The sequence below is a fragment of the Camelus dromedarius genome, chromosome 11 (genome assembly GCF_036321535.1).
Source record: "Camelus dromedarius isolate mCamDro1 chromosome 11, mCamDro1.pat, whole genome shotgun sequence".
NCBI lineage: Eukaryota > Metazoa > Chordata > Mammalia > Artiodactyla > Camelidae > Camelus > Camelus dromedarius.
Genome location: NC_087446.1, coordinates 12,665,029 through 12,686,531, shown reverse-complemented (window position 1 = coordinate 12,686,531; position 21,503 = coordinate 12,665,029). Strand labels below are relative to the sequence as shown.

General features: G+C 35.2%; 1 protein-coding gene across 3 annotated transcripts in view; it reads right to left on the bottom strand.

The window, feature by feature from the left end:
- The window catches only part of FRS2 (fibroblast growth factor receptor substrate 2), a 104,353-nt gene that overhangs the window by 36,002 nt on the left and 46,848 nt on the right, over positions 1-21,503 (bottom strand). For 2 of the 3 annotated variants that reach the window (XM_064491530.1, XM_031463144.2), the window contains exons 2-3: positions 14,297-14,392; positions 13,290-13,332 (exon numbers count right to left, since the gene is read on the bottom strand). The exons of the other annotated variant lie outside the window; for it this stretch is intronic. The gene's annotated coding sequence lies outside the window, so the exon portion shown is untranslated. The remainder of the gene's footprint in view (positions 1-13,289; positions 13,333-14,296; positions 14,393-21,503) is intronic. 3 annotated transcript variants of the gene reach the window in all.

Sequence of the window (21,503 nt, the reverse complement as noted above, 5' to 3'; positions counted from 1 at the left end):
TTAGTCTCTCATTCATTTGCCTCTGCTCTAACCTTTTTTATCTTCTCCCTTTTAACTTTGGGTTTCATTTGGTCTTCTTTTTCTAGTTCCTTGAGGTGTAAAGTAAGGTTGTTTTCAGACTTCTCTTGTTTCTTGAGATAGGCGTTTATCACTATGAACTTCCCCTCTTGGAACTGCTTTTACTACATCTCATTAATGTTGGTATGTTACCGTTCCGTTTTCATTTGTTTCAAGGTATTTTTGACTTCTCTTTTGATTTCTTCTTTGACCCACTTGTTGTTCAGTAGCATGTTGTTTAATCCCCACATATTTGTGAGTTTTCTGTTTTCTTAGAGTAATTAATTTCTAGTTTCACACCACTGTGGTCAAACAAGATGCATAATATTTCAATCCCTTTAAATTTATTAAGACTTGGCTATGACCTAACATATGATCTATCTTGGAAGATGTTCCATGTGCATTTGAGAAAAATGTGTATTCTGCTTTCCACTGAGACTTCTTCTTTCATAAGTGTTTTTGCTACAAATTAGCACCCTTCTTCTCAACTTATAGAAGTCCTTTAACATTTCCTGTAAGGCTTGTTGTAATGGTGTCTTGTAATGCTGATGAATTCCTTTAGCTTTTGCTTGTCTGGAAAATGGTATCTCTCCTTCACTTCTGAATGATAACTATGCTGAGTACAACACTATTGGTTGGGAGATTTTTTTTTTCCCTTTCAGCACTTTGAATATATCATGCCCGTCTCTTCAAGCCTGTATAGTTTATACTGAAAAATCTGCTGACAGTCTTATGGGGATTCCATTGTATACCGTAAGTTGATTTCCTCTTGCTGCTTTTAAGATTCTCTCTTTAACTTTTTGACATTTTAATTATAATGTATCTTGGTGCCTGTTGCTTTGGGCTCCTCTTTTTTAGAATTCTTTGGGCTTCCTGGACCTGGATGTCCATCTCCTTCCCCAGAAATTTACAGCCATTGTTTCTTCAAATAAGATTTCTGCCCCTTTCTCTCTCTGTTCTTCTGTGAGCCCTGTGATATGAATATTAGTCCATCTGATGTCTCATAAATCCCTTAAGCTACCTTCACTTTTTTCTCATTCTTTTTTCTTTTTGCTGCTCTGATTGGATGAGTTCCACTGCTCTGTCTTTGAGCTGACTGATCCTTTCTTATGCATCATCTAATCTACTGTTGAACCCCTCTAATGTATTTTTCTGTTCAGTTATTGTTTTCTTCAGCTCTGTGACTTCTATTTGGTACTTTCTTAAGTTTTCTATCTCTTTAAACTCCTCATTGTGTTCATCCGTTCTTCTCCCCACTTCAGTGAGCATCTTTATGATCACTACTTTGAACAATTTATGAGTAACAAATTACTCATCTTCATTAAGGTTTTTTTCCCTTAGGTTTTACCTTATTCTCTCACTTGGAACATATGCCTATGTTTCATTTTGTTTGACTCTCTGGGTGTTGGTTTCTATACAGTAGATGAAACAAACACCTCTCCCAGTCTTGAAGGAGTGGCCCTGTGCAGAAGATGAAACTTGTTGTCCAACTGTGCCTCAGTTCTTGGTTGCCCCTCAATTTTTGTGCTTCCCCAAGCAGCCTATCATATCTTTATCAGCTCCCAGTAGTTGATGATGTACCAAAACCTGTTAGTGTCCCAAAAGGGGAGGATCTCAGCATCTAGATCCAGGCGGACTTGAAGTCAGAAATTGAGCTATCAGCTATTGAAAGTATTTATACATATAGAATCCTGTGGGACTGCAAGCATAAGCCCTGTTGGCCACCAGAGCCAGGCGATCTGGAGGCAACCCCTGGCTACAGTTGCAGAAATCCTGGCTCCAGGCAAGGGTACATGCTCTTTAAGCAGTGATGCCAGTGAGCTGGAGCAAGGCAGAGGACGAGCACAAAGATGGCATGCATATAACGTTTCTTGAGAGCAGCTCCACACACCACTAAATGTGTGCCAAACCTGAAGCCTGCCACTCAGGCTGAAGCTGCAGGACAAAAGGCTTCCTTCATAGAAAGCCTGGGATGATGGTGGGTGGCGGGGGGAAAGGGGTACCTCAATCCACTGTCTGTGCAGTGCCCGGGGGGTGGTAGCCTGCCAAGAACCATCTTTCCTAATACCACAGTCCCACGGGACCCAGAAATGCAAGCTTCCCTGCCCACCCCACCGCCCCCAGCTACCAGAACCAGGTGATCAAAGCATGTCTTCTGGGCAGCAGCTATAGAAACCAGGGCGCCAGACATGCAAAGCTTCTCTCCAAGAGACACTAGTGCTCTGGAGTGTGGCAGGGGATGAACTCAAAGGTAATCTCCACCCTCCAAGGTCTCTGGAAAGGATTACAGTCAGTCTCAAGATGCATGTTTAATCAGAAGCCCACCCGCAGCCCATAGTCACGATGATCAGCTAAACAGGTCTCCTTCACAGAAAGACTGAGCTCCTGGGTCTGCTGCCTCTTGCTATATCTTGGTAGCTGTTTCAGAACTGTTTCTCCATTAGCTAGACTCCTTAAAGACTCATGAACTCACCCCACAGGCCACCCAGAGCCACATGATGTAGAGGTGTCCCCTGACAGCAGTCACAATTTGAGTAACAGACAGGGGTCTGAGTGACACTGATTCATACAGTCTTGTGGGACTAGGAACACAAGTTCCGCTGGCCTCTAGAGCCAGGTGATCAAGAGGCAGCCCCTGGGCACCAGCGCATGAAACGTCCCTCTGGGAGATACTGGTGTCCTGGAGCACAGCAAAGGGAGAGCATGAAGAGCACCCACGAGTCTCTGTCCCCAGGGAGTATTTCAACAGGCTCCGAGATGTGTGCATTAAATTGGATGCCTGCCTCTCAGGCCAATGCTTTAACATAAGCAAGCATGGGTGCATGTTAGCTCCCTCTGAGCTGGGCTCTGCAGTGGGGGAGTCTGAGTGCACAAGCTCTTTGAGAGCAATTTCTCAGATCACTAGTCGTACAGGTCCTGGGACATGAGCCCTGTTGGTTTTCAAAGTTAAGATGTTTTGGGGGCTCATCTCTCAAGTGCATTATGTCTTAAAAGCTGGGATGTCTGATGTGGGGTTTGAAACCTTCACTCCAAGAAGCCAGGTTTTGGGTTCCTTCCCAGTTGTGGAACATCATTCTGCGGGTGGGATTTATGGCAAGACCCTGACAGTTTGGGGCAATATTGCTCAAGTTATTTTGTAGAATGTCTCTCTATTGGGATTTGTCTGATGTTTTTCTCATGATTAGATGAGGATTATTGGGTTTTGGGGAGGAAGACCAGAGATAAAGTGCCATTTTCATCACATAATATCCCTGGAAGTATACTACCAATATAACTCATCACTGTTATTAGGGTCGAGAATCCTAACCTAAAGTTTCCCTTTTATGTTTCAGATAAAATGCAGTCATGGCTGGTGTGCCCTCAGACATCTGTTCTAACAGTCTACTAACAAATTGCTTGTAACAATCAATTCGTAAGAGAAAGGCTTATGATGTTGCCCTGGCCCCACAACTTACTACTAATCATTTGCATTAAAGAGGAAACGAAAGGAAAAATTGTTCTTTTACCATTATTCAGAATACCTGGAGATAATTACCTTTTCCCTTACCCTGGTGCTACCTGGGCAGGACTCCCAACCTAAGGGAAGCACTACTTCCACTGGCACAGTTATTATGCAAATCGAGTAGAAACCATCTTATCCAAATCAAAACAGACCTAAGGTTAGTTGTAGTTGGTTCAATCAGGATATCAAATATACATACTATTTTATATTATTATGTGATAACAATATATATTCTATAACATTAAAATATTATATATACACACACACTTTGAACATTTTCTTTTAGCTGGAACATATAGAAGGGAATGAACTCAAAGCCAATGACTATTTTTTTAAATTGAAGTACAGTTGATTCACAATGTTGTGTTAGTTTCCAGTGTACAGCGTAATAATTGAGTTACACAAATATAGCCAAGGACCTTTTTTTTTCAATGGGGGCCTGCTGATTGGAATTATGTGCCATATTTCTTACATAAACCTTATCTAAAGTTTATGTTCATTTGAAATGGATCAAGAATTTTCATTTCTGGCAACATGGTAGATTAGATGCCCAGACTGGCTTTACTGCCTAAATCTAAAATGCTGTATAAATTTTTTTAAACTGTTTTTAAACTTCTTAATTTGGCACAAACATACAGACACTATGGAAGGTGGCTCTTGACTCTAAGGGTACCTCATAACACTCCTTTGAAAACTACAGAATGCTAGAGACAGGCTACATATTCTGAGATTCCCAAAACGGAGAATGAAATCACATACCTTGCATATAACTGAAAATCCAAAAGGCTACACCTGCAAAGTATAGCTGAATAAGCTGAAACCTATCTAGCAGAAGGTGAAAAGCCAATCCAAAGAATGGGAGAAAATATTTGGAAATTATGTATCTGAAAGGAGTCTAGACTATATAAAGAAATCTTACAACTCAACTATAAAAAGACAAAAAAAACCCAAAACAATTGTTAAATGGACAAAAGACATAAATAGACATTTCTCCAAAGACATACAAATGGTCAAAAAACTGAAAAGATGCTCAACATCACTAATCATTAGGAAAATGCAAATCAAAACTACAAAGTGATTCCACTTCATATCCTCTAAAATGGCTATAAAAAAAAAAAAAAAAAAAAAAAAAACCAGACAAGAGCAAGTGTTGGCAAGGATGTGGAGAAACTGGAACCTTTATACACTACTTGTGGGACTGTGAAATAGTATAACTGCTTTGGAAAACAGGTAGATCCTAAAAAAGTTAAATACAGCATTACCATGTGATCCAGCAATTCCACCCCTATGTACATACTCAAGAAAACTGAGAACATATGTGCACACAGAAACTTGTACATGGAGGTTCACAGCAGCATTATTCATTAATAGTCCCCAAAATGGAAACAACACAAATGTGCACCAACTGACTAATGTATAAGCAAAATGTGGTATTCCCATGCAATGGGATTATATTTCACCATAAAAGAAATGAAGTGCTAACACTAGCTACAACATGAATGGAATCTGAAAACATCATACTAACTGAAAGATGCCAGGCAAAAAGACCACATGTTATATGACTCATTTATAGGAAAGACCCAGAATAGGAAAATCTATAGACAGAATGCAGATTACTGGTTGTCAGGGGATGACAGAAGAGAGTATGAACAGTGGCTGCTAATGGGTATAGGGTTTCCAAAATGAGATAATGAAGTTGTTATGGAAATACAGTGGTGATAGTTATAAAACTTTGTGAATATTCTTAAAAAAAACACTGGATTTTATACTTTAAAGGGGTGAATTTTATGGTATGTGAATTATGTATCAATTTTTAAGACTAATCAATTGACCATTTAACAGAAATAGACACTGAATAGATGAATAATCATTAAAAAAAACTAAACACCAAGCAGTAGTTTAAAATTTTTCCACTAAAAAAGCATCAAGCCCCGATTTTTTACAGGTTAAGCCCTACTAAATAGTCAAGGAACAACAAATAATTAAAATCTTAAAAACAAATTCTTCTAGAGAATAGTTAAAAAAAAAAAAAAAAAAGGGAAACACTTTCTAAATCATACCAAAATCCAACTAGGACAAAAGATGCCAAGACTATTCAACAGGGGAAGAGACAGTCTTTTCAATAAATAGTGCTAGGAAAACTGGACATCCACATGCAAAAGAACAAACCTGGACCCCTACCTTACACCATATACAAAAATTAACTCAAAATGGATTAAGACCAAAACATAAGACCTAAAACTATAAAATTCTTAGAAAAAAACATAGAAAAAAAAGCTTCATGACACTGGATTTGGCAGTGATTTCCTGGACACAACACCAAAGCCGTAGGCAACAAAAGGAAAAACAGATAAATTGTACTACTTCAAAATTAAAAACTGTGCACCAAAGGAAACAACAGGGTGAAAAGACACCAGCTTATGGAATGGGAGAAAATCTTTGCAAATAGTATATCTGATAAGGGATATATATCTAATATCCAGAATACACAAAGAATTCCCACAACTTAGAATATAACAGCAACAAAAAACCAAATAACTCAACTAAAAAATGGGCAAAGGACTTGAATAGACATTTCTCCAAAGAAATATAAATGGCCAACAAGCACATGAAAAGATATTTGACATCACCAGTCTTTAGGGAAATGAAAATCAAAACTATAATGAGCTATTACCTCACGTCAATTAGGATGGTTACTACCAAAAAAGCCAGAAAATAAGTGTTGGCAAGGATGTGGAGAAATTGGGACCCTTGTGCATTGCTGCCAGAAGGTAAATGGTATAGCTGCTGTAAAAAACAGGAGGGTAGTTCCACGAAAACTTAAAAACAGAATTACCATATGATCCAGTGATCTGGGTACATACCAAAAAGAACCGAAAGCAGGGTCTCAGAAAGATATTTGTACATCCATGTTCATAGCAGCATTATTTACAATAGCCAAAAGGTAGAAGCAACGTAACTTTCCGATGACAGAAGAATGGATAACAAAATGTTTATACATATAGTAGAATATTATTCAGCCTTAAAAAGGAAATTTCGACACATGCTACAACACGGATGAACTTTTAGGGCACTATACTAAGTGAAATAAACCAGGCACAAAAAGATAAGTACTGTATAATTTCACTTTAAGAGGTAACTAGAGCAGTCAAACTCATAAAAACGTAAAGTCAAATAGTGGTTGGCTATGGAGAGGGGGAAATGTGGAAGAGCTGTTTAATGGGTAGAGTTTCAGTTTTGCAAGAAGAAAAAGTTCTGGAGATTGGTTGCACAACAAAATGAAAATACTTAACATTACTGAATTGTACACTTTAAAATGGTTAAGAAAGTAAATTTTATGTTGGGTGTATTCTACTACAATTTTAAAAGTTTTTTAACTCATTGAGAAAGAGATTTTTAAAAAAGCCCCACCAGGACAATATGAAAAAAGAAACTTATAGACTAATCTCATTCATGAACACAGATGTAAAAAAAAAAAATTGTACACAAGGTGTAAGCAAACCAAATCCAGTAATTTATAAAAAAAAAAAAAAAAAGATACTCCATCATGACTAAACTGGATTTATCCCAGGAGTGCTTAGTTAGCCTAATCTGAAAATCAAGGTAACCGACCACATTATCAGATAGAGAAAAAATTCTGATCATCTCCAGAGTTAAAGAAAAGGCTTTCAATACAGCATAACAACTATTCACGATTTAAAACAAAACATAACTCTTAACAATGTAAGAACAGAACAAAACTTCCTTAACTTGATAAAGACCATCTCAAAAAAAAAAAGAAAGAAAAAACCTACAAGTGTCATTTTAAATGGTGACACTTGAAAGCATTTCCTTTGAGATCAGAAACAAGACAAGAAACAAAACTGAGTATCTGCAGATATCTAAGAAAGTAGAATAATAATTCAGAGGTAAACAAATAGACCAAAGACACAGAAGAAAGAGTACAGAAATGAAAACACCCATATATGAAAATTTGTAACACAGAGAATTTTGCGTATCAGGAAGGAATGAAGGACTATTTCAATTAACAGTGCTGGAATAACCAATTATTCATATAGAAAGAATTAATTCATAACCCATACCTTAACAAAAATCAATTATTGGAAGATTTAAGAATTAAATGTGAAAGGCATAATCATAAAGCTTTTAGTTGACAAAGCGGGGAAGAATATATGACTTCTGGATAGAAAAAGATTAAGATAAACTATAAAGGAAAAAAACCCTACATACTTATATTAAAGTTAAGGGCTGTTACGAAGCATATATGTAAACCAATTATATTCTGCTGCATTTTGGGGGAAACAGTACAGGTTATAGAGAATGTCATTAAAAGTTATCAAGGTAGACATAAGAAATGTCAGTGAACCAACTGAACTCAAAAATCAAATATTTTAATCTTTTAATTTCTCTCCATATTTTATAAATAATTCAGTTAAATAGCAACCATGTCAAAAAAAAAGTAGACTATCTGAAAAAAAATGCTAATGTAATATAGGAATGCCAATGCTCCAACTATTTCACATCTTAAATATATTACACATTTATGCCTTCACTTAGGATTAACATATTATCGTAGGGACGTGGAAACAAGGATTTAAAAAAAAAAAAAAAACCTTTTAGTTCAGTAAGTGTCCGTATCAGTATTTGTGTTTGCATGTCATTGCAAGTGTTAGTAATGATGCTCATGGTAAAATTGAAATAGTGTTTCAGGTAAGTGAGGTGTTCCTTTGACCTTTCCCACTGCTCCTTGATTCATATTTTTTTATCAAATTCCGGAACCTATCTTTGGATGCTTCAGGGGAAGGAACACTTAATGTACTAAGATCTCCCTTAGAGAAGGAATAAGAACTTTAAAAAGAAAAGGAAAAAATAGAGCAAACAGACAGCATATTCTTAGGACTTTCAAGTAATTCTGTAATTAAAAGTGCCAAAGAAATAAGCACAATTACAAAGAATACATCATTCACTTGGAGAACTAGTAACACTGTACATATGACTGAAACCGATCATGTATCGTAAGATACATTTTTCTCAACTGTATAAAAATGTCTGTCCATCAAACAAAATTAATTCATTACCATTTCATCCACCATTAAAACACCCTCCCCTTTACCCAAAACACATACATACATACAAGGTAAATGCTTTCGATCTAAACTGTAAGCCTCTGGCTCACGTGAAAACAAAACGATTTTAACCAACAAGCTCCAGCACTCAGACCTGTACTTTCTACACGCTGCCCACACAGCACTTTGTGAGCATGTGATTAAGAGGAATGCTGCACAATCACACCACATTCCTTCCCTCAGCTCACACATCAAGAACTTGCCCTCTCAGCTGCATTCTTCTCCAAACAGCCATGGTCACCTTAGCAACCCTAGGCTCCTAATATGGACAGCTGGTCCATTTAAAGTCAGCCCTTCTTGGCAGGGAAAATGCTTGTTCTTCAAATTGGGGGAGAGAGGAGAGGTTTTCCTTTCAATACACATTACAGAGGTTGATTTAACTTGATCAGCACTTTTGTTCTGTGGCAGCAATTTGTGTCGAGTTTCAACCTATTCGGTGTTTTGTTTTTGGAGGTTTTTTCTTTTTAATCTAAAAGCAAATGGCTTAAAAGTAAAATAAAATCAAGGCAGCTCATATAGAATTCTAAGGAAGAGTGGAAGATGAAACACGAGGTATCTGAAATAACTGTATTCTTTTATAAAAGGCTAAAGCTATCCATATTTTTTAAAGTTAAAATTTACTTAAATTGAACTGTAACATTTGAAGCCTTAAAATACAGTAAGAAATCTGAGTCAGAAGACCTGTCATAGCCTATTTTTGAACAACAAAAACAATGCCAAAGTTCAAAATGCTATAACTCCAATCTACTCAATAGACTATGAGTTGATCTGTATCCCTTTATCCCACCTACATGTGAAATCTTTCCAAAGGCTCAAATGTAAACCAGGTAATGAAACCAAATGGTCAGTATATCCGAGGACTCTCCAGACCTAGAATGACCTAGGATTGCACTGGATTACTCAAAACCAATCTTGATCTGTGCTAAAGCCAGGCCTGAACCAAAGTAGTCTCTCAGGATAAAAGATACAGGTTTATGATACAGTCTGCCTGATTTTCATACTACAAACAAATAATTTATGGGAAGAGGATTACCATATTCTGAAATATGTGAGGTCAAATGCCCTTTCCAAATTCACAAAAGGGTTCTAATTTCCCACTCATTAAAGTTAGGCATCTAATTTTAAAGTATATTAAAAAGGCAAGTTCAAAATGAAAAAAAATCTCAATTTATGGTATTTGTTCTAAGCTGGAAATATTTATGAAATAATCTTGTATATAACAGTGGTGGACAAAACCAATATTAATTTATTAAATGCTGTTTTAATGAATCTTAAGGTGAAGTGAATACCATCTACCTTATTCATTGGTTATATTTTTGTTTATATACGTATGTTTTTTAAACTTCTCAGGCTATGAGGTTCTTTTTGGTTAGAAACATACCTTCCAAGTTAAAACTATCCTTGTAACTACATCTTCTATATAGAGCAAAATATCCATTGATAGGGTGTCAGTGTAGATCAGTAAAAAGAATCTAAAGTTAATTCCACTACTGGTTTCCTCACTTGTAAAATTGAGAATACTGTTTGTCCTACTTATGGTATGTGCTAACAAAGTGAAAATAATGAAATTACTATGCCACACAAAATACTCAAAAATTAAAGAAACCTGAAAGAGACCATGTTATCTCATGTCTAATTCCCTGAATTGTAATTTTTAAAGAGTGGGGTGAGTATTCAACAATGCATAGGATACCAAATCTATTATCAATTTCAAGAGATGCCAGTCTTCACACCAGAGATTTTACAAATACTTAAGTGTTGACATGTAAGTAACTACTTCTTTCAAAAAGCCTCAACACTGGCTTTTAGCAGATGTGAATTCCTTACCCTTCTCCATTCCACTACTCAATCAGTTCTACATTTCCTCCTAGCCTCCAGAACTAAGTGCCCCTAAGATCCTCCTCCCACAAAAAGAAACTGCTCCCAACAAGGTGCATTTTCCCACTTGACAGAAGCCCCTCCCTGATCTGATCAGTGCTGTGCATTACAATGGAGAAATTAACTAAAAAGCAATAGACAATGGGGAGATTCTATACTATTACTGGTATTATCTTTCAACTATTAGGCTTTTGCCAGCTAACTCTGAGACCTAGGCATTTTAACATACTATTTTTAGAAGAAAAATACATGTTTTTTTAGACCCAACAATTCTTTTCTTTGACTGTTCTAACAGACTCTAAGCCTTCTAAACAGATGTTTAGTATTTCCTCTAATCTTCCACAGCATCTAACTCATTCTCTAATTTTAATTCTAATATAAAGAAATGTGCAAAAACTGGCCTTTTTCTAAATTCTCGTTTTATGTGCCTTATACATTTAAGATACTTTACATATATAGCTTCATTTTTAAAAAATTTTTTTAAAATTGAAGTATAGTTGACTTACAGTGTTTCAGATGTACAGCAAAGTGATTCAGTTACACATACATATAAACATAGATATACATTCTTTTTCAGATTCTTTTCCACTACAGGTAACCACAAGATACTGAACACAGGTCCCTGGGCTTGTTCTTGTTTATCTATTTTACTTACAGTAGTGTGTACCTATTAATTCTAAATTCCTAATTTATCCCTCCCCGCCCCTTTCCCCGTTGGTAATTGTAAGTTTGTCTTCTATGTCGATGAGTTAATAGCTTCATTTTGAAAAACAACCTGGAATACAATGCACCAGTTGGACAAAACAAGTAAGATAAACAAAGTAAAACAGCCAGATCTTAGAAAAAAATAAGAAAGAGGAGGGTGGAGGGGACCAAAAGAACTAGATTAAGACCTAATGTATAATTAAAATACAGGTACATAAAATAATAAAATCTTTTACAAGACACAAATAAAAGGATACACACCTACACATTAAAAGGTCACTTACATAGGGACTAATTATAAAAGACATGAAGAACAGTCCTTCAATGGACCACCAACAAATGGATGTGACACAAAGTGAGGAGTATCATTAACTTCACACTCTTGTACTTGAGATTAAAACATACTTCAGACAAAGTCATCTTCTTTCATAATAAACAGAGTTGCCCAAAATTAAAAAAAAAAAACTTTTAAAATTGTGATAAAATACACATAACATAAAATTTACCATTTCAACTATTTTTAAATGTGTGGTTAATAATAATTGAAGTTTTCGTTTTTTTAATGCCCTTAAGTGTATAGCAGGGTGATACTGTATAAATAAGAATAATCTTCTAAAGATTATTTTCTACTCTAAAAAAATTAAGAAAGCATCTTTGTGTTTATTGAACACATATAGGGGAACCCTAAGAGTACAGACACTATGATTCATCATCGTTGCATCATACATTGTACTGAGGTCCAAGATTTACATTTATTTGCCAAAAAAACAATGACAAAGATGTAACAGATCAAGTTCACTAAGATTAAATATTTTGAAAGTTTCTGCTTTTACTTTAAGCACTGTGGTCCAGGAAAAGAAGGATCTGGATTTCTCCTCTGAGTAGTGCCCTGGGAGATCAGATAGTGCTATCTATACACAGGTTCCAGGACCCCCTCCCTTAACCCTCTATGAGTATAAGAAAAAAATAGGGGGAAAGAGTTTCACAAGAAACTTGGAAATTAAAATGTGGTAATTTGCTCTCCCTTCCTCCTCATCAGCTAGTGCGTCCCCTTTTATTTTAACCCTTTTTTTTCCATTATCAGGATAAAAACTAACTTGATTAACTAAATCTGGGTCAGTTTCAAAAACAGGTGGAAAAGATGCATTTGAGAATGCATGCTCCCCTTAAGACACAGGATACTGAAAAAGGAGAAAAAATGAGAAAGTTACTGATTTGAATAATTCACTCTATAAGCATTTCCAGTTGACAGACTGAATTAATCTGCAGTTAATCACTACTACCTATGCCAAAAGTTCCCCCGAAAATTTAACCAAAGTAAATTCTTGATGCTGCCAAGCAACTGATTTTAAGTTCCTGGCATAGCATAAGCACACTGATAAGGAGATTTTACTCTTACTCACTTGAACATTTCACCCTTCAGAAGTCTAAAGTGTACAATAATGTATTTCAACGATCATTTAAAATCCACTGTAAGGTGATCATTCAGGATTTTTTTTAAAATACTAGATGTTACTCAATCTTTTTTAATCTACCTGGTAGGAAGCATTCCACTTTTTAAACTAAATATAGGAGTTATACAATTTCCACAGATGGAAGCATTGCTAAATAATCTTAAAGGTTCTAAGAGAGTTTCTATGAACCCACTACTCCTCAAAGCCATTTAGATAATGTCCACTGAGGTAAAAGGTGAATGTGCCTCAATGAAAGAAAACAACTTTTTCTCAGAATGGACAAACTAATTCCTAAGGATGCTAGGAGTAAGCTCTGACAATGAAAAGCAGTATTTGAGTTTTAGAAGTACTACGTTTATCACACTCTTTTCATCTTGACTTCAAATACGATGACTTGTGCCTTGCTAGTAAATTCTGAAGTAGTAAAGGAGTAGCTAACAAATTTATACTGTAATAATCAAGAAAAGATATAAAGTAAGAATAGAAAAAGGACTTTTTTAAAAAGCCAGAGCAATTAAGTCTGTATTCAACTGTATTTGTTTTATTACTACATTAACAATGTCTTACCTTGTGGAATTCTCTTCTGAGAAAAACAGACACAATTTTGTTCCTAAAAAAATTTCAGGTAGAAAAGTTGAAGTGTTAGTTTCAAACAGAAAGTCTCCTGAAAATGAAAAGTTACAAAATGCTAACACAGTACATTCAGATTATTACGGCACTTGGCATTAACAAAGCTTAAGAGACATTAAGTCTCTAATAACAAAAGTACTTTATTATTTTTATAAAAACATTTATTAAAAATTCATTATTTTTATTATTATAAAAACACTATTCTACCAGCTATCAAATTACTGTCGCTAAGTACATAGTAATGAGTGGCACATTTTCATATTCTAAAACATCAGTACTCAACTGGGTTTTATTCTTGCAAAGATTTGATATTCCGAATGGCACTTTTTTTAAGGCACAATCTACGTGTTATAAAATTCACCCTTTTAATGTGTAAAATTCAGTGGGTTTTTTTTTTTTTTACAACATTCGTAAAGTAATGTAACCATCACCACCATCTAACTCTAGAACATTTTCATCATCCCAATAAGAAACCCTGTACTGAAGGGTACATTTTTATTCCCAGGAAAAAACATCTTAACAAATTTAATTTTAAAAGATATACAAGAATCACATTCTTTACAACACTGTGATCAAAATTATATATATTTTTAAATGTGTACAACAAAGACCGGTAGGGAAAACAAATATCCAAAAATTATAAGAGTGGTTGTATTTGGATAGTAGTATTACAGTGACTCTTTTTCATTCCCTCTAAAGCTATGACTTTATAATATTACCTTTATTACTTATAGTTCTTAAATTATTTATAGTTCTTAAAAAGGTACAGACAGCAAGGATATATATTTTCTAGAGCTATATACTAGAATTTGTACTATAATCCAAAGTAAAAACAGAAATACAAGTCGACACTTCAAAAAAAAGTCCACTATATTTCTTACTAAATGCTTTTCAAAGTAGAAAAAATAAGTATAGAGTTAAAAAAAAAAATTGGCCACACTTACTAATCTGGTTGAAAAGCCACAGCTGCATCTTACTTTATGACAAATTGACTGTTTCATCACTTTTGCATCTGGGCATCTACTTCTTAATGGTCATTTCTGAAATAAAGATGCAGTCATTAAGAATACATCATAACAAAAACATAAGATCTTTCAGGACAATTATCTAAATATTAGTGACTACAAGGAACCATCAAAACAGTTCTTGAGCAACCTTCTAATAAAAAAACATTACAGAGCTGAGGGTGAGGTGGGAGGGAGGGACCAGAATTATAGTTATGTTACACATACTGAGTATACACATTTACAGCCTCTTCAGTCCTCAATCCCTTTCACCTATCAGAGTCTTGCAATTCCTAACAATGCCACTTATAGGCCAGAAAAAGAAAAAAGTAAGATGTAGAAGAGGAAACCTAAAACTGCACATTTGAAAACAATAAATTAACTGCTTGTTTATTATACTTTGTCTACTTCCCCCTCACATCTATACAAAGCAAACTCTATAGAAGATTTCTGTCTGTCTTCTTTACTGATCTCTCGAACACCTAAGACAATGGCTTCCATGCTGTTAAGTGCTCAGTAAATATTAAAGGAATTAATAAATTGATGAATGATTTAATGTTAACTGATGAAATATTTAACCTCACAGTATGTCAAAATGGCCAAGTCTCAAAGTGCCATTTCTTCCATACATACACCATTGATGTTATTTATGCCAATTACACCACCAGTATTGTTTCTTTCTCCAATAAACAAAACCCATAATTAAAAGACAATCAAGACATGGTTCTAAGCTTCAAAGAACAGAACAAAGGCATTTATTACTTTGTAATTTTATTAGTGCAACCTCTGGGAAAGACACCTAGAAAAGGAAATGCTGGATGTGCAATTCTGCTGAATATTGTCAAATGGTGTGGGTGAGTGTCCTTTTCTTTTTTAAACATGTATGTTCTTTGAGGGGCTTGCTGTAGCGACAGCTAGGAATATAAGAGAAAATCTTTTACAAGCAGTGAAAAGTTGATTGATGTCAATAACCCTCAAGGAATCCAGCAGTTTCCTGTACATCCCAACCTGTAACCAAATTCGTAGTCCACAAAATGCTACTCTTTTTGTAAAAAACTGAGGGGGATACAAATTATTACAGAATTGCATTTTTTTCCTTTCAAAAAAAATCAATAGAAGGATAAACCCAAACCATTTATAAATAGTTATCTATAGAAAAAAAAAGAAAACAGGTAGAAGGGACATTGATGGAAGTTAGACTTCACTTCTCAGAATGTATCTTGTTTCATAGTTTTCACTGTCAAGATGTTTTAAAGTCAAATGAATATTAGATAATGACATTTTGAACATCAAAATGATGACTTCCACTGATTTGATAAATTATATATATATTTAAAACTCCATGATCATCTTTGGAAGTCACTAGGGCATAAACTAGTTATTCTGAAAATTGATAGTGGGAAAGAATTAAGCATTTATTCCTGACTTTCTTATATGAAAGGTACCCCAGAGTAACCAGGTAGTGAATAAGTAAAACCCTTTTTTATAGGATTCCAAATAACAAATGTAAAGGAATGACAGAATCAGAAAATAACCATTTTGTCATCCTTTGTGAAATAACAAATCTAAAAAATGATCAAAAGTTGCTAAAACAATTAAGTTAAAAAGTTGATGGGAAACTTTATAATAATCAGGCTGATAAAACTTGGACCCAGTGATTAACCTTAACATCATTTAAAATTTTAGGATCAGCCAGACTTAATGTGCAAAAGTATTCATCACATTCATTAAGTGTTCATCCTGGGAGCTCCAATTTCAAAAGGTATTCATTAAATTACCATGTTTGCCACCTCCACTCTTACCACAGTGGTCCAAGCCACCTTATTTCTCATTTGCATTATTGTAATAAGCCTCTCCCCTGGCTCACCTCAACAAGTCAGTCAAATTAGTCCTTTTCAAAAGAAAGTCAAATCATGTCATTCTGCTCAAACCCTCTAACTGAGTCCACCTCACCAATTTAAAAGCCAGAATCCTTGCAAAGACTGTAAGGACCGTGATCTGATAACCTCATCTCCTACCCCTCTCCTTGTTCACTCCATTCTAGCCACGCTGCCCTCTTTCCTTAGACACATCAAGCATGTTCTCACTTCAGGGCCTCAGGACTTGTACTTACGCCTTCTCCACTTCCTTTGGGATTTGGTTTTTAAGTAATCTCATTGAAGAGATACACACTGGTACCCTAGGGTAGGCCCAGGACGTCTGTCTCAGATTTCCTTATCTGGCAGAGAATATGTAAGGAGAAATCAGTCATCAATTTTAGAGATGATAATCATTTGAAGCACAAACATAATCCATTTTTATTCCTTCATGCCTAAACATTTATGAAATTACACTGTCCCTTTTAAAAGATTCTTATGGCCTCAACTTCAAAGAATTAATAAAGACAGAGCTACCATAATGAGTGTGAAGAGGGAAGGTTTTTTGGGAGGTGGGGGCGGGGGAGGTTGGTTTTGTTTTTAAATCATCGCTTTCATAACCCTAGAAAGAAGTGGTGAAAGATTTGAATTACATGAGTCTCATTAAAATACAACTAGCAAAATAAATGGCATTCCCTTTCCTCCCTCTCCTTTAGGGATTTGTTTGGGATTACATTATAAAATTCCAAATAATCTCAGGAAAAGTTTAACTCCTTTCAAATTTATCTGTTACCTTTAGGCACCATGACCACCAGAAAGAATCAAAAGAACTCACGAACTCTAACATGACTAGACTAGCTATGACATGGTAGGGATGTTTGAACTTAATTATTTTTCTTTAAATAAACAAACTCCCCCTGGGCTAAGGCCTACTCTGCCTTTTAAACATCCTGTGTGTAGCTGGCAAGCTTCAGGGTCTTAAGAGAGATAGCCAGGGGACAGAGAACACAGCAAGTATGACTCAGTGATCACATTTAATAGTCTCTGAAGACCAAAACAAAGATACCAGTTCTGGCAAGATTTCTCTAGAATTGCCCAAAAACTGACTTATCCACATACCTTTCATCTGAACAATCTATTTTCACTTACTTTAAGGCTCACAAAGCATTTGTTATGTGCCTATCAGAACTTAGGTACAAAAATAAACCAGAAGTATAATGAAATCAGCAAGGTTCTAAGAGTTGGATGATGAAATCTAATGTTAAAATCTGCTTTGTTTGGGGAGGGGAAGGGATGGAAATCACTGAATATTGTTGTGCAGAAATGCCCCCACTCATTTGGAAATCAGACTTCAGCAAGTTCAATCACTTGAAAGAAGGCTAGTGATATCAAAGCAACCTTTACTGAACAACTTCTGTGTGCCAGATACATACATTAGCTCACTTAATTCTCACAACTTGCCTATGGGGAAGGTATTAACAAAACACAGAGTGGTTAAATAACTTGTCCAAACCAGAAAGAGACTGCTCTAGAAGACAAAAATCTCAGTCTTTCTGTTTCGGTTATAATCTGCAGCAAACTGGAATAAAATTATTCGTTACAACTACCACATTTGCCTCACATGAGTAACATGCAAATCCAGGCTGTTCATCTGAGAAATTTGTTCCATTCTTCCAAAGTTGCTTTAAATAAGAGGGTAAAAGGGGAAGGTTCACTGCTGTATATTAATAAGAAACATGTAGCATCAGGATAAATCAGAAGAATACGCCACATTAGGTCTAAGGGAACTGAGTAAGAATAAGCTAGGCAGAGCGCAGCTCACTAATCAGTCCTCATTCATAATAATTAGCCTGAATCAGCTCTAAGTGACTGATGGCTACCCCATACACTCCAGGAAACGCTAAGATTTAGCAGAGTGGGTACCATAGGTGTTTACCAATATAGTTTCTGCACTTTTCTGGATGTCTGAAATACTTCTCTTTCTCCCCTGATACACAAATAATATATATAAACATACATAAAGTATTTCACTAATTTCTTAAAATTTACAACAAAATTATTAGTTATGAGCCCTAATTTTCCTCTTCCGGAAAATTCTCTCATGTGGGACACCTTAATTCCTGACACTATAGGATAACACTTATTTGCCTCAGTTCTTTATACTTAACAGAATCTGGTTTTTAACATGTCGATCAGAAAATATCTTGTAAAACTATTTTCAAAACAGAACAAAATTCAAAAAATTACAAACTTAATTTGTTATTAGATCTGTCACACAGTAAAGGTATTATACCTAACCTAAAATAAAAATCAGGGTAATTACTTAACTACCAGGACACATTACCCAGGAAATGTGGCCTTGCTATACTAATGTTCTCAGTTATTTGGAGAAAATGAGGATTCCTTGGAACAAATTATCCGTATAGACTAAAAAACATGTCTTTTAAATAATTTACTGCTTTACACAGAACAGAGACTCAACAGATTCATGATTTAAAGTTTCCCAAAGGCCTAAATACATATGCTAGTCTTCTAAATACTTGCTTGTGTCCTGAGAATTTTCAGCATAAATTAACACTTTATAAAAAAAACCTCTCTCTCAATCTCAAATCACTGCACTGATGGTTAAGAATGATGAAGGAAAGAGGAGGGAAGAGGTGGACCCACTCTTCCAGGACACCAATTATAAATAACACAACCTTATTTTTTCAAAATCTTAGGATTTCAGTGTTTCTTTCTCAACAACAGAACATTTTGTGCACAGACCTTTAAGACTAAAGATAGTGGAATGGTTTGTATGGTTTTGGAATCAATGTTGGGTGTATTACCTACAGCATTTGCTGTTTTGTTTTGTATTTTAACAAAATGCAACTGCATAACAGATGGGGCATGTATTGTTTCTTGACACTCTATCATACACACGTCTCCATAAAGTTAGTGTTTGTCTCCTCTCTCTTCTTCCCTTCCTTCCTCTGGCACGTAGTATGAATAATTGTTACTTTTAAAACTTCTGTTTTTGTTTTGTATATAAAAACGCTATTCACATTCTGGCCATGACAATAAAATGTACTTCTTGCTAAGAAATAACATGGTTATCTATGTAGAATATTAACATGTGAGTTTATGCAGAACGTTAAGGTAAACATTTCCCGTATTAGTTTTCTACTATGTCTTCAATATTATACATAATGAAGAGATATATACAAATCTAAGTATCACAGAACCTGTGGCTTTATTGTTCTTAATGAATTTTAATACAACACACAATAAGACATTCACCATGGAGAGCAGCTTGCTATTAATGCAGATTCTATTCCAGGGAGCTGAGTTACTTGAACACCAAAAGGTCTCAGTATTTGATAGTCTCTGCTGGAAAATGCTGTCATCATATGTATGTGCTCCACAGACCGTCATCCAACTGCATTAACTTCTCAAAAGTGTCAACAACTTTTATCAAGCTCATTTCAGTTCTTTCATTTTCTAGGGGATAATCGATAACTTCAAAAATAGAAGTCAACCAAGAAGGCTTATAATTTTTTTTCTAAATTCCTCTTTTATCTGCTACAAGGAAAATACTATCTTCATTCTTTAGCAGTTCTGGTAGGCTCTAAATATTTCTCAGCAATGTAACAGATACAATTTTACCCACAACCAAACTCTAATTTCTCATGGTGGGCACTGTACAAAGGACAATGAAAGAAGGAATGGCCAGTGTCTTAAATCAGTTTCCAGCCAACTGAAAAGTAGAATTCACGTCTCATGAAAGAACCTTCAATAAACCCATATCCCAAAGTACTCACCATAAGCTATACTTGTTTTCTCTGAACTACAGCTATGAAATATATTTATTCTAAAATCAACAAAACTGTCAGTTACAGTCATCAGATAATTCAAAGGAATTCAGTGTTCCTCTGTAACTTGGTCCTCCTTCGTTATACATAAAGAACTTGCTTAATATTCTATATTTAAATGGCATGTAGAGGAAAAAAATGTTAAGAAGGAGGGTGAGAAATACAAACCTCATAAATTGGCCATATTAGAAATAACAGAACAGATTATGAGATGGTGGGGGAAACCATGAAATAATTTTATATTTTACAGGTGAAGAAACTGCAACAGCTTATGAGTGAGCAAGGAAAGGCTGCAGTTCACATTATAAATGGTACTTTCCCCTAGAATTACCCATTCCAACAAATTTATAAGATGTTTTAGCTTAATACATACATAGCATCTGTAATTAGAACAGACTGCAATGCTGAAGAGTTTAAACAAAGGCATAATTCTGAATGCAGTATGTAGGTTAAGGGAAATGAGCAACGGCCCATGTGTCCTTTAGGAATGACAAAATTCCAGTAAGTAACCTGATTCCTTAGTGCAGCTCTTTAAAAAGAGTCTGTGCCAGATGGACCACAGCTCTGGCCCAGCATGGCATTTCTTACTTAGATGACTAATTAAATTCGCCATCAGCTAATGCTCAAAAGATAACAAACTATGTATGCCAACATCCTGTTTTCAACTTGGTAGCTTAATAAAAGGACTACTGCCCATTTGAGGATTGCTAGTCCACTAAACCAGTTAATGAGACGAATAAATCTCAAAGTAAAGTAGCAGAACAGCAGAGTGTGTGTAAGGATGTGTGTGTGTGTGTGTGTGTGTGTGTATACATATATACACACAATTCTGTATAAATACAATTGATGTTTTATATAAAACATCAATTGTATTTATACAAAAATCCATTATATGCAGCCTTCATTGGACCAAAAATAAAAAAAAAATTATAGAGAAATAAGAGGTCTCAAATTAAAATTTATATCCTAGGACAGATTAGATGGGGATAAGGACAAAAAGCCAGTATACTCAATATTAAAATGTAATACTTAAAGAGGACAAAAGTCACTTTCCATTTCATGGACATTTACCTTACATCAAGCATTTCTCTAGCAGCCAACTCACATTTACACCGTCCACAAGAGTATGTGTGTGAAAGGGCTCTTGATCTGCTCACTTTCACAAAAATTACAGCTGCCCATTTACTCCCAAAGGCGCAAGTGAATAAAATAACATTATTATAAAGTGCTATTTTGGTAGCGTAGAAGAATCTGCAAGACAGACAGACTCATACTAAAGGAATAATTATCAAGAGTTGTGGTTTATGAAGAAATACTCTAGCTTGGGTGACATCATAGTAACTATGGGAGTTTGTCTTTATGATTTTCCCCCCAAACCAAGCTGGACATAATCCAAGTTAAACAACAGCTCCTGTTTATTACTCTTAGATATTACCTTTT